The sequence below is a fragment of the Canis aureus genome, chromosome 14 (genome assembly GCF_053574225.1).
Source record: "Canis aureus isolate CA01 chromosome 14, VMU_Caureus_v.1.0, whole genome shotgun sequence".
Lineage (NCBI taxonomy): Eukaryota > Metazoa > Chordata > Mammalia > Carnivora > Canidae > Canis > Canis aureus.
Genome location: NC_135624.1, coordinates 27,940,284 through 27,953,849, shown reverse-complemented (window position 1 = coordinate 27,953,849; position 13,566 = coordinate 27,940,284). Strand labels below are relative to the sequence as shown.

General features: G+C 38.4%; 1 long non-coding RNA gene across 1 annotated transcript in view; it reads right to left on the bottom strand.

Annotated features, from left to right (window-relative positions):
• Nucleotides 1-262: 262 nt before the first annotated feature.
• Nucleotides 263-13,566, bottom strand: part of LOC144282879 (uncharacterized) — a 38,326-nt gene continuing 25,022 nt past the window's right edge. Inside the window, exons 2-3 of the long non-coding RNA XR_013351290.1 lie at nt 1,820-1,967; nt 263-1,091 (exon numbers count right to left, since the gene is read on the bottom strand). This is a non-coding gene — a long non-coding RNA (uncharacterized LOC144282879). The remainder of the gene's footprint in view (nt 1,092-1,819; nt 1,968-13,566) is intronic.

The following is a 13,566-nucleotide window of genomic DNA, read 5'->3' as shown; positions in this document are numbered from 1 at the left end:
TCATATGTAGACCTGCAACTACAACCCCAGGCACCACAGGAGATGGTATTGCAAAGATTTTGAAAATGGCTTCTTACATATGGTAGCCATCATGACAGATATGGGATGGCTTTACTGTGTAGAATCTTTACTAAACCAGAATGCCTAATTTTCCTCTTTGCTAGAAATTTAGTATTTACTGTAGTAAGTAAATTACTTACTGCTGTAAGTAATTTAAGGCCAGGGACCAGAATCATTTTTTTTTTCACTTTTGTATCTTCAGAATCTAAACCAAGGATCTCAAACTGGGAATCCTACGAGGACCCAGACTGCTAACACTAATAGATATAATCATGGAGTGGTAGGAACATGGACAAACTTAGGGCATATAGCCCATTTCCAAGAGGCAGTGGCTACCTAAGTTGAGACAAATGTTGCCTTGCAGACATACAGGCCCAGTGCTGCCAAATAATGGTTTTTCCAAGGGATTCCAGAAACTTATATTTTTAATGTGAAATATCCTGATTTTACATATCGGCCATCTGCTTCCAACTGTAACAAAAGGATGGTGCAGATCAACTAAGCAGGACACAGACCAAGTATGAGGATCATATTCTACTTATAAATCACCAGCTTTTGACCTCTTATCTAGCACATAGTAGGTACTCCACAAATGTTGACCAGATGAATGGAATTTCCATTTTATAGATGGGGATATGGAATTCAGTGATTAGAACATGGTTCAGTGCTCCTTCTGTTAAGTGAAATCCAGCTCCTAGGAGCTCCAGCAATCTTTCCTCCTCACCTCTCTCCTTCATTAGAAAGCTATTGACAAATGTTTTCTCAATCAATTACTGTAATCAGTCAGCTGCAACATTTACAGGTCAGGAGAACACATCAACACCTGTCAGGAGGCCAGACAATCATGATTCCCATTTGTCAAATGTGCCGTTTCCCTCATTCCATATGCGACTCCATCCGCAAGTGCAGAGCCTCACAAATAAAGGGCTATCACAAGGCCCTTTAAAGAAACGGCCAGGAGAAAGGAGATCATGGTAGAAGTGGACCCAGTTGAAAACCTCATGGATACCTCGCCAACTTAAAACACTGACCTGTAATGGAATAATTAAGACAGGCATCAGTATATGACAGGAGCAACCAAGCTATCTTTGACACAGAAGGGTAATAGCCAGTATGGGGGGGGGGCTTCATTTGTTCATAATCCTAAATCTGGCATTCTCCTAATACCTCCCAGGCTGGTGTGTACCATTTCCCTGTTTCATGGTGCACCCACAGCAGGGGAAGGGAGCGGAGAATGGAGGTCTGCCTTCTATTTCACAAACAAGGAGCCTTCAGTCTGGATTCATCAATGAGTGACAGAATTTCTGGGGAAACCATATGGTGATTATTAAACATTTATATAATGCCATCTGTATACTCCATGCCTCATGAATCATGAATGAGACAAGCGCCCTTCTCAGCAAGCTGAGGATTTCTGTAAAAGTGAAGCAGAGAAAAACAGAAGGCGAGCTAGTGAACAAGGGCCTGTCAAGTGGGCCTGTTGAATAGAAGGGATGGGACTCCAGAGGAAATCTGAAGACACAGGGAGGGAATGGCTTTGGGTTTAGTGGGGCCAGGAAACAGTGCCAGAAAAGCCATAATGGTAATCATCAGAGTAACAGTAGCAACTTTGATTCTTTGAACACTTACTATGGGCTGGGTAGGATGTGAAGTGCTTTCCAGCCACAGTTTTACTTATGCTCATGACTACCGTATAAGGTAGGTATTACCACTCACCCCATGGCTTTGAAAACTGAGCTCAAAATGTTTAATGACTTACCCAGTTCCAAGACCTAGTAAGTGGCAGAGTTGGAATTCAGGTCCAGGTCTGTGAGGCCTTAGGCAACCTCTGGCAAGTCCCATGGGTCATGAAGACTCAGTATACTTTTTTATTCCATTTACCACAAGCTGGCTTTGGTGTTAGGCCTCTGAAACAAACATGAGAGATGGCTCTTGCTTTGGTGTTGCGTCCTCCCTGAAGCTTGTTCATTCCCCACCTCCTCCTGTCCTTAATGGCAGGTGATTGATGGCAGTATAATGAAAATATTGGTAATGATTATTATAAAAATAATGATGAGTACTTTTGAACATTGGTTAACTATGTGCCAAGAATTGTGGTACTTTGTGTGCATATGTTTTCTCCTCTAGTCTTCCTGCAAATTCTGTGTGGTAAGAACAATTATTTCTGTTCTATAGTTGGGGAAATTGGGAGGCAGAAAGAATAAGCAGCTTGTCAAAGAATTTGAAGTTACCTTTGCTCCAGTCCAAGTGTTATGCTATAATTGTCAGTGAAAGAAGTGGATTTAGGCATGAAATATACCATCCTTTCAATATAAAGATCTCAGAGTGGGCGAGGAATTAACACCAAATCACAAGGAAGGGAGAGATAGAGGCCATACTGGACCCGAGGTCAATGGACTCCCCTCCAAGTGCTTTCCCCCCTTTTCTTCTTTTTTTCTTAGCTTCTGTAAGCTGCCTCAATGCAGAATCCAAGAGCAGACATGTCATTTAAGCAAACAAACAAAAAGGCACAAAGAAACCAGGATGATGTTTGTATTAGACTTTGGAGACCACCTGATTCATAATAGTTGATCTGGACTTAAAAACCAATAAGGTCACCCTTACAACTAACCTGATATAGGTTGGCTCTGACAGCAGTCATTAAGATGGTCAAATAAATGGACAGAAAGGAACAACAACTGTTGATTCCGTGTTACCAGATGCAGTCTGGCTCACACAGTGCAATTTTTTCAAAGAAGAAAGCCATCAGTCCTGGAGATGATGTTGGATGAGTCCAGGATGAGATGCTGGATGAGTCCCCACCCAACATGAGGATCTCTAATTTATTACATGCATATCTTAGGCTAGATTTTTAGAGCAATATGATTTTTTATTTATAGGGGGATTTAAATACGGCATTTTTCAAAGTGTAAACTTCAGATCTAGCCTATCAGCTAGAGTCATAAATCACAGCTGTTTCATTTCCAAATCATTAGGGAGACTGAAAGCTTAAAGTATTTAATTTATCCAAACCACATGGGGTAGTTTATCATTGTGCATGATGTACCATTTTTTTATTTCAATGCTGACTAGTAAAATTTTGAACAAATCATGCTGAGTTTTGAGGGTGAATGAAAGCAATGCAAATCTTCTAAATCTCCAAGTAGTAGGTAACATGAGAATCCCTATGAAAATTTGCAGAAATAGAAGTTTATATAATACTTATGATATCTACCTGATATGACAAGGCAGCTCATATTAGAACCCATTTTGCATGGAATAAGTTGAAGGTTTCTTAAGAGAGAAAAATGTGGTGGGCTGATAGATATGGATGACATGACTGAATAATATGGAAAGAAAATGTCCTAGTCTCTTCTTGGTTGGAAAGGACATTTTCATCCCAGTTATAATTCTCTCTCTATAAATAACACGAATCCTACTGCACCTGCCTTGAAACTTATCTTGGCATGAACAAGCGAAGATCTTTGATTCTTTGATGAGTACTTTTTTAAAAAATTGATTTATAATTCCATGCAGCCTACACTCAAGGACTGGAGCAGTTGGGTTGCTTATCTCTTTTTAAGCTTAAGTGGTATGTATTCATTAAGATAACAAAGATTTAATATGTTAACAATGCTAAAACCTGGGACTTGAGCCCAGATCTATTTTGACTCCAAACAAGGTGAAGCAATTTCAGTGGTACTCAGTGCTTTTCTTTTCAGAGAAAAACAGATAGCTCTAGGCAGGAGTAAGCTGATGTGAATGTAATTTTCTTCTTAACCTAAAATGAGTTAGTGTGTCTCCCAAGTGTGACTCCACATTTGCATTGTTTTTACTTCTGCATTGAAGTTTTCATTTATATCTGTACTCCCATGTTCATTGCAGCATTATTCATAATAATCAAGATATGAAAACAACCCAAGTGTCCCTGACAGATGGGTAGATAAAAGAAATATGGTGTCTACATACAATGGGATATTATTCAGCTTTAAGGTAGAAGGAAATCCTGCCTTTTGGGATGATATGGATGAACCTGGAAGACATTATGCTACATGTAATAAGCCAACCACAGGAAGACAAATACTGCATAATTTTACTTATAGGAGGTAGCTATACCAGTCAAATTCATGGAAGCAGAGAATGTAATAGTGGTTGCTATAGCCTGAGGCAAGGGAAAGATGGAGAGGTTGTTATTCAATGAGTATAAAGTTTCAGTTCTGCTGGATGGACAAGGTCCAGAGGTCTGCTGTACAATGTAGTGTTTATAGTTAACAAGGCCATCTTGTGTATGTTAAAATTTGTTGAGAGTAGATCTCATGTTTAGTACTCTCACCCCAAGAAAACAAAACACAGACACATAAACAACAACAACAACAACAACAACAACAACAACACTAAAGGGACATTAGGATATGGGAGGTTGGATATGTTTATTACCTTGATATTGGTGATAGTATCATGAGTGTCTGCATATATTTGAACTCATTGAATTGTACACACTAAATATGTACAGTTTTTGTATATCATTTATTCCTTAATAAAGAATTGGTGTTACGCTAGGCAATGGGCATTCTGTATTAGACCAATATGTGTGAAATTCTAAATTGGTGTGCACTGGACCTGAAGTTATTTCCCAAGTTTGTCCTATAACTTTAGGTGACTCTAAATTTTTATGCAAAATTTCTCTATTAATCTCTATCACCTTTTGTTTTAATGTTTTTAAAAAACATGAACCTTCATCTGCTTTTTCAAAAAAGAGATTTATTTACTATTTAACAGAGACTGCATGTGTGAGTGGGGATGGCAGTGGAAGAGGGAGACAGAGAATTTCAAGCAGACTCCTCACTGAGCACAGAGCCCGACGTAGGGCTCTATCCCAGGACCCTGAGATCACGACTTGAGCCAAGGGCAGACACTCAACAACTGAGCCACACAGGCGGCCCACTCCAACAACTTTTAAATTGTGGAAGTCATGCAACGTTTCTGAGCCTCAATTTTCTTAGCTGCAAGATGTAGAAAATAATGCCTTCCTTTCTAAATTGGGAAGATTAGAGGAGGTAGGGTAATGTAAAATACTGGCAATAACAATAGTACTAATTATTGAGTTTAAAGTTAATAGCTAACCTTAATTGACCACTTAGCATGATCTAAGCAAACCATGTTTTTCATTTTACATAATCTTCAGTAGAACTAAACAGAGAGGTAGTATTATTATTTTTAATGCAAGTAAACAGAGACTTAAGAGAGATTAAGAACTTGCCCAAGATCGTGGCCTGTTATACATTAACATCACGTAAAGCTTTATGACTTTGCAGTGTAGCCTTCGACAGTCTTGAAAGTAGAAGAGTGGAATTGTCACACCCAGCTTTGGGACAGGTTGGGGGATGCTCATGCATCTGTGAGATTTTTTAAACTTGGCTACATGTTCCCATGCCTCAGATCTGTCACATCTTATTGAAAATGTTTTAAATGGGCCACATACATCAGCCAACTTTTTGCCTTCTCAAGGGAAGGAGAGCACTAATATTTAATAGGCATCTTCCATGTTCAAGGCTATGCTAAAAACTTTATTTCATTCTGTCTTCATAACAATGCTATGTAGTAGGTGCTTATAACCACTTTTATAGGTTTGAAAATTAAAGTGTAGAGAGATTTTTATTTATTTATACTCTGCTTGATTTGCAAAGATTGAATAAAACACATTTATATGCTTATTTAATAAGAGGGGAAATTATGAATATAAGCATAAAAACCAGAATCATGGAAAATATGGTAGGGGAGAAGATGAAAACCAAAAGGTAAATTAGCATTAACATAGATATCATTGGGTCCTATATTGTTATTTAAATTGAGTTCTAGACAAGTCTATGAGCTTCCTGGTAGCCAGGGCATAGAGTAAAATGCAATTAGTTACATGATTTTTCTTGTCCCTAAGGAAAAGAAAAAGTATAATTTAGTATCACAGGAGCAGCAAAGTTCAAGATCACAGAGTTAGGAAGAAATGGAAATACTGGCATTGGAACCAGGGTCTGCCTGTCTTCCAATCCCACATACTTTTGCTCCACCAAAAGCTGTCTCCTACTATGTTGAGCTTGGGAAAAGGGTGCTTTTACTCTGGTTTCTATCAGTACAGCTTTGCCTTCAGCACTCACCTTGTTTCAGTATAATTAAAGTATTTCATCATAGGCAAAAGGGAAAGATGTTAAATTTTAATTCCTGTGTGACGTTAATAATGTGGGCAGGTTTATTAATTTCCCCCTCCAGTTAATACAGGCATGTGGAAGGATGGGGCTTAAGGACCAAAAGGAAGAAAGGGAGAGGCACCTCAGGTTGGCAGGTACCTTTATAAATGAAATGAGCAGATGTGTAAGGATGATGAGGACAGTGAAGAAGGCAATGTGCATTAGGGAGAAAAAAGAAAGGAAATAAAGAACTGCAAATAAGGTGGTGGCATCTGCTGTGGCCCAGGCAGTACTTCAAGGATATAGGAAGTCTGCAATCAGGGAGGCCTTGAGATATAGGTCCCAAATGGGAATAACCACTCACCTTGGGATTGGGGAGGGGCTTCATACTCTTCCCTCTTGTCCTCTGTTAGCTTGAAGCACATCTCCAACAGAGAATCCTGGCTATCTTACTGCCACTTGATGGCTCAGGAGATGTGGGGCTACATAGTTGGACACATCTGACTCCAGTTGCAGCTTTATTATTCTAGTCTCATGAAAGTCCTTGAATCACTTTCCCTCCTGGATCTTAGTTTCCTCTCCTGTTGTGTGGGCATAACCATCCCTTGGCTTCCCAGAAGGGTTAGTCCACTCCTATAAGTGAAAAGCCTTGGGGAAATGCACACAGTGATGCCAGCATAGTGTAAGGAATTCATGACTGAGTTTCCTCCAGGATTTCTGCTTTCCATGAGAACTCTACAGAGAGGAATTCAGCCTTGTGACATTCACACAAGGAGTAAGCAAAAAATAAGACAAAGCAAGACAGGCAAGTATTAATTTGAATGATATAGCTATTTAATAAATGTGGAGTTGGTGAGAACAACAGACTGGTTTCCTCTCTCAGGGACCTAGCATTCAAGTGGTCTGAGCTCCATATGTCTTATAGACTTCATTCCTTTATCCTAGTAAATCACTTACTGTGAGGTAAATATTAGGATTCCCATTCCATGAATTAGCAAAATGAAGCTTGGAGGACTGGTGTGATTTTCTGAGGCCAATAAGCGACAGAACCAAGTTGCACCCCAGTCCGTGCTGTGTCCTCCTTCAGCATCTATCTCTGTATCCTTCAAGACCCAAGAAGTCATTTCTAAATTCAACAAAGCACTGGCCAATTGCATACCCTAAACAGGGTGTAAGCTCTGGAAGGAGTTCATGTTCAAGTGAACAATGATTTAAGAAAAGAGACCAAACAAGATATGTTTTGAAGAGCCTCTGGTAGGAATGTCCCCAGCATTCTAGGGGGAGTAGAGAGGAGTAGGCAAGACCAAGAAAATGAAGTTGATTAAACTGCTTACCTATTTGGCACAAGGCTACTGTTAGGCAGATGGAGGGAAAATACAAATAACACTTTGATTTTCTATTGGGATTGCTTCAAAACAGCTTTGCATATCCATCCTATTCAGATCCACCCTTCTTCCACATACCCCTCCACTACCCTACTGCAACCTTCATTATCTATCATTGGGTTTCATTCACAGCTCAGTTTCTGCCCTCCTTTGGGAGTGAGAGTGAATGATCTTTGGGAAGGCAGATCTGACCATGTCACTCTCTGGCCAAATTCTTTTGATAACTTCTGATTAACTTTCAAAGAACAAGTGTCCAAGTGCCCCTTTCCCCTTCCTGCCTCAAGCTCAGACTGTTCCATCATCACACACCTGGTGCAGTCCCCACTTTGCTGAGCTACTGGCTTTTCTCTGTCATTCTAAGCATTCCCCCTCTTTCCGGCTCTTGCTGTTGCCTTTGCCTCTACCTACCCTTGCCTTCTTTTTCCCATTAAATTCCATTCTTCTTTCAAGGAGGAGCCCTGTTGTCAGCTGGCAAGATTCTTCTTGTTAGAGTCAGTTCCTGTCCCCTGTATTTCCATTACATTTTGTTGACAGTTCTTGCATTTTAACTTGTTATACGGCTTGACTGGTTTACAGGGACTGAGTGTGGCATGTGTTTGTCTAGCTCCTTGGCATCACTGAGGTCAGGGTCTCTGTCGTTTTTATGTGTATGTCTTCAGTGCTTAGCACAGTACCTGCTCCTTGGGAGAGGCACAACACATTGGTGGAAGTAAACATGGAATCACTCTCTTGGTAGAAAAATAGAAATCACTCTAGTTATTTTAACAGATGGAATTTAATATAGTGAATTGGTTAAATAAATGTGAGAGTACTGCAAAGACAAGAAGAAAAAAATACCATTGAATAATTGCAGGAAGCAATTATGGAGTAACAAAAAGGAAAGTTTGAGGTAATCAGATTTAGGAAGTTTGGAAGGGTTGGGGGGAAAGGGTGCTGCCCAGCTGGCACTGGTGCTTCTTCAGGGCATAGGCCTCAGTTTCCTCATTTCAAAATGCAGATGGATAATCCTTTCCCAGTGGGGTTGTTTTGAGGATTAAATGGGAAATCGATGCAAGAGGATTCAGCACTGTGCCAGGCACATCCTTTAAGAAAGTAAACTATTATTGCCCAAGGTTATGGAGCTGCTACTGAGTGTACATGTAGAGCTTTAGGGCGGGCAGGATCTTGTTTCTGCCCTTGGTTCTGCCACCTTGCCTGTAGGGTTGAGTTGACATGAAGATTATAGATCATTTGTATAAAGAATCAAGAACAACAACAAAAAAGAATCAAGAACAATAACTTCTTAGAATAAATGGAAACTTCATTCTTTCAGTTGTTCAGTCATTCTGCCTCCCCCTGTCAAAAAAAAAAAAAAAAAAAAAACAACCAAAAAACAAACAAAAAAACCCCTTGGAATAATCCCAACTTCTCTTTCTTTGTCTTATACTTCACAGATGCCATTAGCAAATGCTGTGGCTCTGTCTATAGAACACATCCACAACTGGACCATTTCTCACTACCACTGCTGTTGTGTCTGTACTCTCACCTGGATTACTGCAGGTGCCTCCTACCTGGTCCCCTGCCTCCATCCTTGACCCACTGTTAGCTTAGTCTCTACCCAGCAGATAGGCATCTTGGAGAATGTGAATTTGATCAAGGTGCTTCTCTGCATCCTCCTGTGCCTTTGGAATCTCCTCAGAGCAGAAGCTGGGGTTCTTATAGAAGTTTACAGAGGCTATGGGAGCCGCATACCACACCTTGCTGGAGCTGCATGTGTTCCCTCCTCCAACTCTTCTTTATCACCCTTCTTTTTGTTCATGGAACACTCCCAGAACATCTCAGAACCTTTGCATTTGCTGCCCCCTCTGCCTACGATGCTTATTCTTCTGACATCTGCAAAACTAAGTCCTCATATCATTTGAGTCTGTGTTCAAGGATTGCCTTGTTGATGAGGCCTTTCTTGATCATTTCACGTAGAATTGTACATACTTTTCTTCACCACTGCCACGGCCACTATATTGAGCTAGCTGCCCCTGGTTTGCTCTATGTTGCCCTTACCATGACCTAACCCATTGAAGAGATGAATAATGACTTGGTGGTAGCTCTACTTATTCTCCAAAATCCTGGGATCTAATCTTGCATTGTTGTTTTGCTAGCTGTGGGAATGACTAGCTGTGAATATTATGCTTAACCTTTCCCTGGCAGTGGAATGTGGATAGTAATACATGCTTATAATGTTTTGCATATTTTTGTTTAGTTGCTTGTTTTGTGAGAAGTGAATGAAATATTGTTTCCAAACAGTCTAAACAGGGTGCCTGGCATACACAAGGAATTGATTAATATTAATTGTCTTCCACTTGATTGAATGAATTCCATTCAATTCGGTCTGACAAGCATTTATTAAGTTGTATTTTTAAGTTAAAAAATTCATTTAGAGGTTCCCTTCTAGAAAGCATACATCATTGTGAATATGGAATTAGTTGTGAAAATGAGCATTCACTTAGAATAGGAAAAGAAATCACAACAAATTTGACAAACATAATTAATGTTAGAAAAGTCTAAGATAAATATTTTAATTAATTTTAAAATACAACTTTATGATACTTTTTCTTACTTTTTGGGGGCCTTCCTGCCTTTTGATCTCCTTTCCTAATGACAATAATTTCCCCATAACATTTTCATTAGAGGTCATTGAGAACTAACTTAATCTTTCCTCGAGCATGGTTGATGGGGATTTGTTGTTTATTTTTGATAGTTGGGATGCATAAGACATATGACCTCACCCACGGAGACATACTATTTGTAGTACTAAAGATTGTACCCTACGATCATTAGAATGCTGATATATCCTATTTTGTGTGATTCCAAGCAGAGAAGAAAAAAATGCATAGTGAATTTATAATTGTATTGGCTGCATTGTCTGTATCCTGTCAGGAGACTCACTCTGTTTTGACTGTGCATCTGGATGATTCTTAGAGATCACCTTGACTTTCTCTGTTGAACCATTTCCACTTTCCCAAATAAACACTTGCCTCTCACTGCCTAGAATTGTATTATGAAAGGTTGTCCTAAAGTGTGGAATATTGTTTGGAAAAGTTTAAGATAATCAAGACACTGTAATTTGCTCTTTCTCCATCCTCATCCATAACAAAAAAATATTTCCAATAAAATTTTACTCTTTAATTTAAAAATATTTATGAAATACATAACATTTTAGCTTGATTGCTTATTTATATTAATAGCATTAACAATTCAATATAGAGGAAAAATTTTAAATCATAAAGCATAGTGATCCCAGGGAATGGTACACACACACATATGTACATATCCACTTATCTGTCTATATAATTTTGTTATAGACATGTATGTTGGGATTATCAATGGAAGACCTTAAAGCATGAAAATATATTGCGTTAATAAATATTCTCTGAATCTCAGGAAGAAAATAAAAACATACTTTCAAGGAAAATAGGAATGATAAACAATTTCAACTCTCAGGAAGAAAGTTATACATGTATTGAAAAAAATTAAATGGATGATTGGCTATACCAAATCACCATAACATCTAAATTCACTTAAGTAATTTTAAGAGTGATATAAATATTGAGATTTACAAAGTGCAAGTAATTACTTCCTTTGCAACTCCAATGAAAAATGAAGGATGTGAATTTAAAAATATGCAGAAGGTAAATAACTTTAAAAATTCTTTCATTAAGATATGCCAGTAGCTCATTATCTTATAACATGATAGGCTCCCAAAGATATTCATGTCCCGATCCCCAGAACCTATGAATATGTTAGGTTCAGTGTCAAAGGGGAATTAACATTGTCAATGGAATTAATGTTGCTAATCAGTTGAATGTGTGATGGGGAAATTATTTTAGATTATCCAGGTGGGCCCAATGTAATCACAAGGGCACTTTAAAGAGGAAGAGGAAGGCTGAATAAGGAGCTGCATAGAGATGTGACTTGACAAAGACTGGACTTACTGTTTTTGGCTTTGAAGATATAGGGCCATAAGCCAAGGAATGTGCATGGTCTCTAGAAGCTGGAAGGACAAGGAAACAGATTCCCTTAGACTATCCATGAAGGGCACAGACCTGCTGGCACTGTGATTTTAGACTAGTGAGGCTACGTGGTATCTCTTCTTTTTTTTCTTTTTTTCTTTTTTTTTTATTTAAGCTTTTTTTCTTTTCTTTTCTCTTTTCTTCTTTTCTTTTCTCTTTTCTTTTCTTTTCTTTTCTTCTTTTCTTTCTTTCTTTCTTTCTTTCTTTTTAAAATTTTTTTTTTACTTATTTATTAATGAGAGACACACACACACACACAGAGGCAGATACACACGCAGAGGAAGAATCAGGTTCCATGCAGGGAGCCCGATGTGAGGCTCCATGCAGAGAGCCCTATGAGGGACTCCAACCCGGGTCTCCAGGATCACGTCCTGGGCTGAAGGCAGGGGCTAAACCGCTGAGTCACCCAGGTGTCCCATCTTTTTTTTTTTTTTTTTTTTTTAAATCCATTTAGCCAACATATAGTACATATTTAGTTTCAGATGTAGTGTTCAATAATTTATCAGTTGTGTATAGCATCCAGTGCTCATCACATCACGTGCCCTCCTTAATGTTCATCACCCGGTTACCCCATTTCCCCACCCACCTCTCCTCCAGCAACCCTCAGTTTGTTTCCTAGAGTTAAGAGTTTCTCACGGTTTTTCTCCCTCTCTGATGACTACCCACTTGATACTTCTGACTTCCAGAATTGTAAGAAAATAAATTTGCAAAGTCAACAAGGCAACAGTGGCTTTGAATGACACACTGGAGCACATGAATTTAACAGACATGTTCAGAATATTCCATGCTAAAACAACAAAATACACATTTTTTTCAAGTGCACCCAGAAAACTTTCCTGAATAGACCACATATTATGCCATAAAGTAAGTATCAACAAATTTAAAAAAAAATCGAAGTCATACCATGCATCTTTTTTGATTATAACACTATGAAACTAGAAATTAACCACAAGAAAAATTCTGGAAAGAGCACAAATACATGGAGGTTAAATAACATGCTATTAAAAAATGAATGGGCCAACAAGAAATCAAAAATCATGCAGACAAATGAAAATGGAAACACAATGGTCCAAAATTTCTGGGATGCAGGGAAAGTCGTTCTCAGAGGGAAGTTTATAGCGATAGAGACCTATTTCAAGAAGCAAGAAAAGTCTCAATAAACAAGCCTTACACCTAAAGGAGCTAGAAAAAGAAGAACAATAAAAAAAAAAAAAAAAACCCTAAACCCAGCAAAAGGAAGGAAATAATAAGATTAGAGCAGAAGTAAATGAAATAGAAACTAAAAAAGCCAGTGAACAGATCAGTGAAACCAGGAGCTGAATCTTTGAAAAGAACAAGAAAATTGATAAACCTCCAGCAAGACTCATGAAAAACATAAGTGAGAGGACCCAAATAAACAAAATTACTAAGAAAGAGGAGAAATAGCAACCAACATTACAGAAATACAAATAACTGTAACAGAATATTTTGAAAACCTATATGCCAGCAAATTAAACAACCTAGGAGAGATGAACAAATTCTTAGAAACATATAACCTACCAAAACTAAAGCAGGAAGAAATAAAAAATTTGAACAGACCAATCACCAGCAATGAAATTGATTGGTAAAACAAACAAAACAAAACACAACTCCCATTATTCAGTCATCAGAGAGAATGAATACCTACCATTTACATCAACATGGATGAAATTAGAGATTTATGCCGAATGATTTATGCCATAGAGATTATGCCACTAACAAGTATTATGTTAAGTGAAATAAGTCAAACAGAGAAAGAAATTATCAGATGGTTTCACTCATATGCCGAATATAGGAAATAGTGCAAAGGACCATAAGGGAAGGAGGAGAAACTGAGTGGGGAAAAATCAGAGAGGAAGGCAAACCATAAGAGACCCTTAACTCTGGGAAACAAAC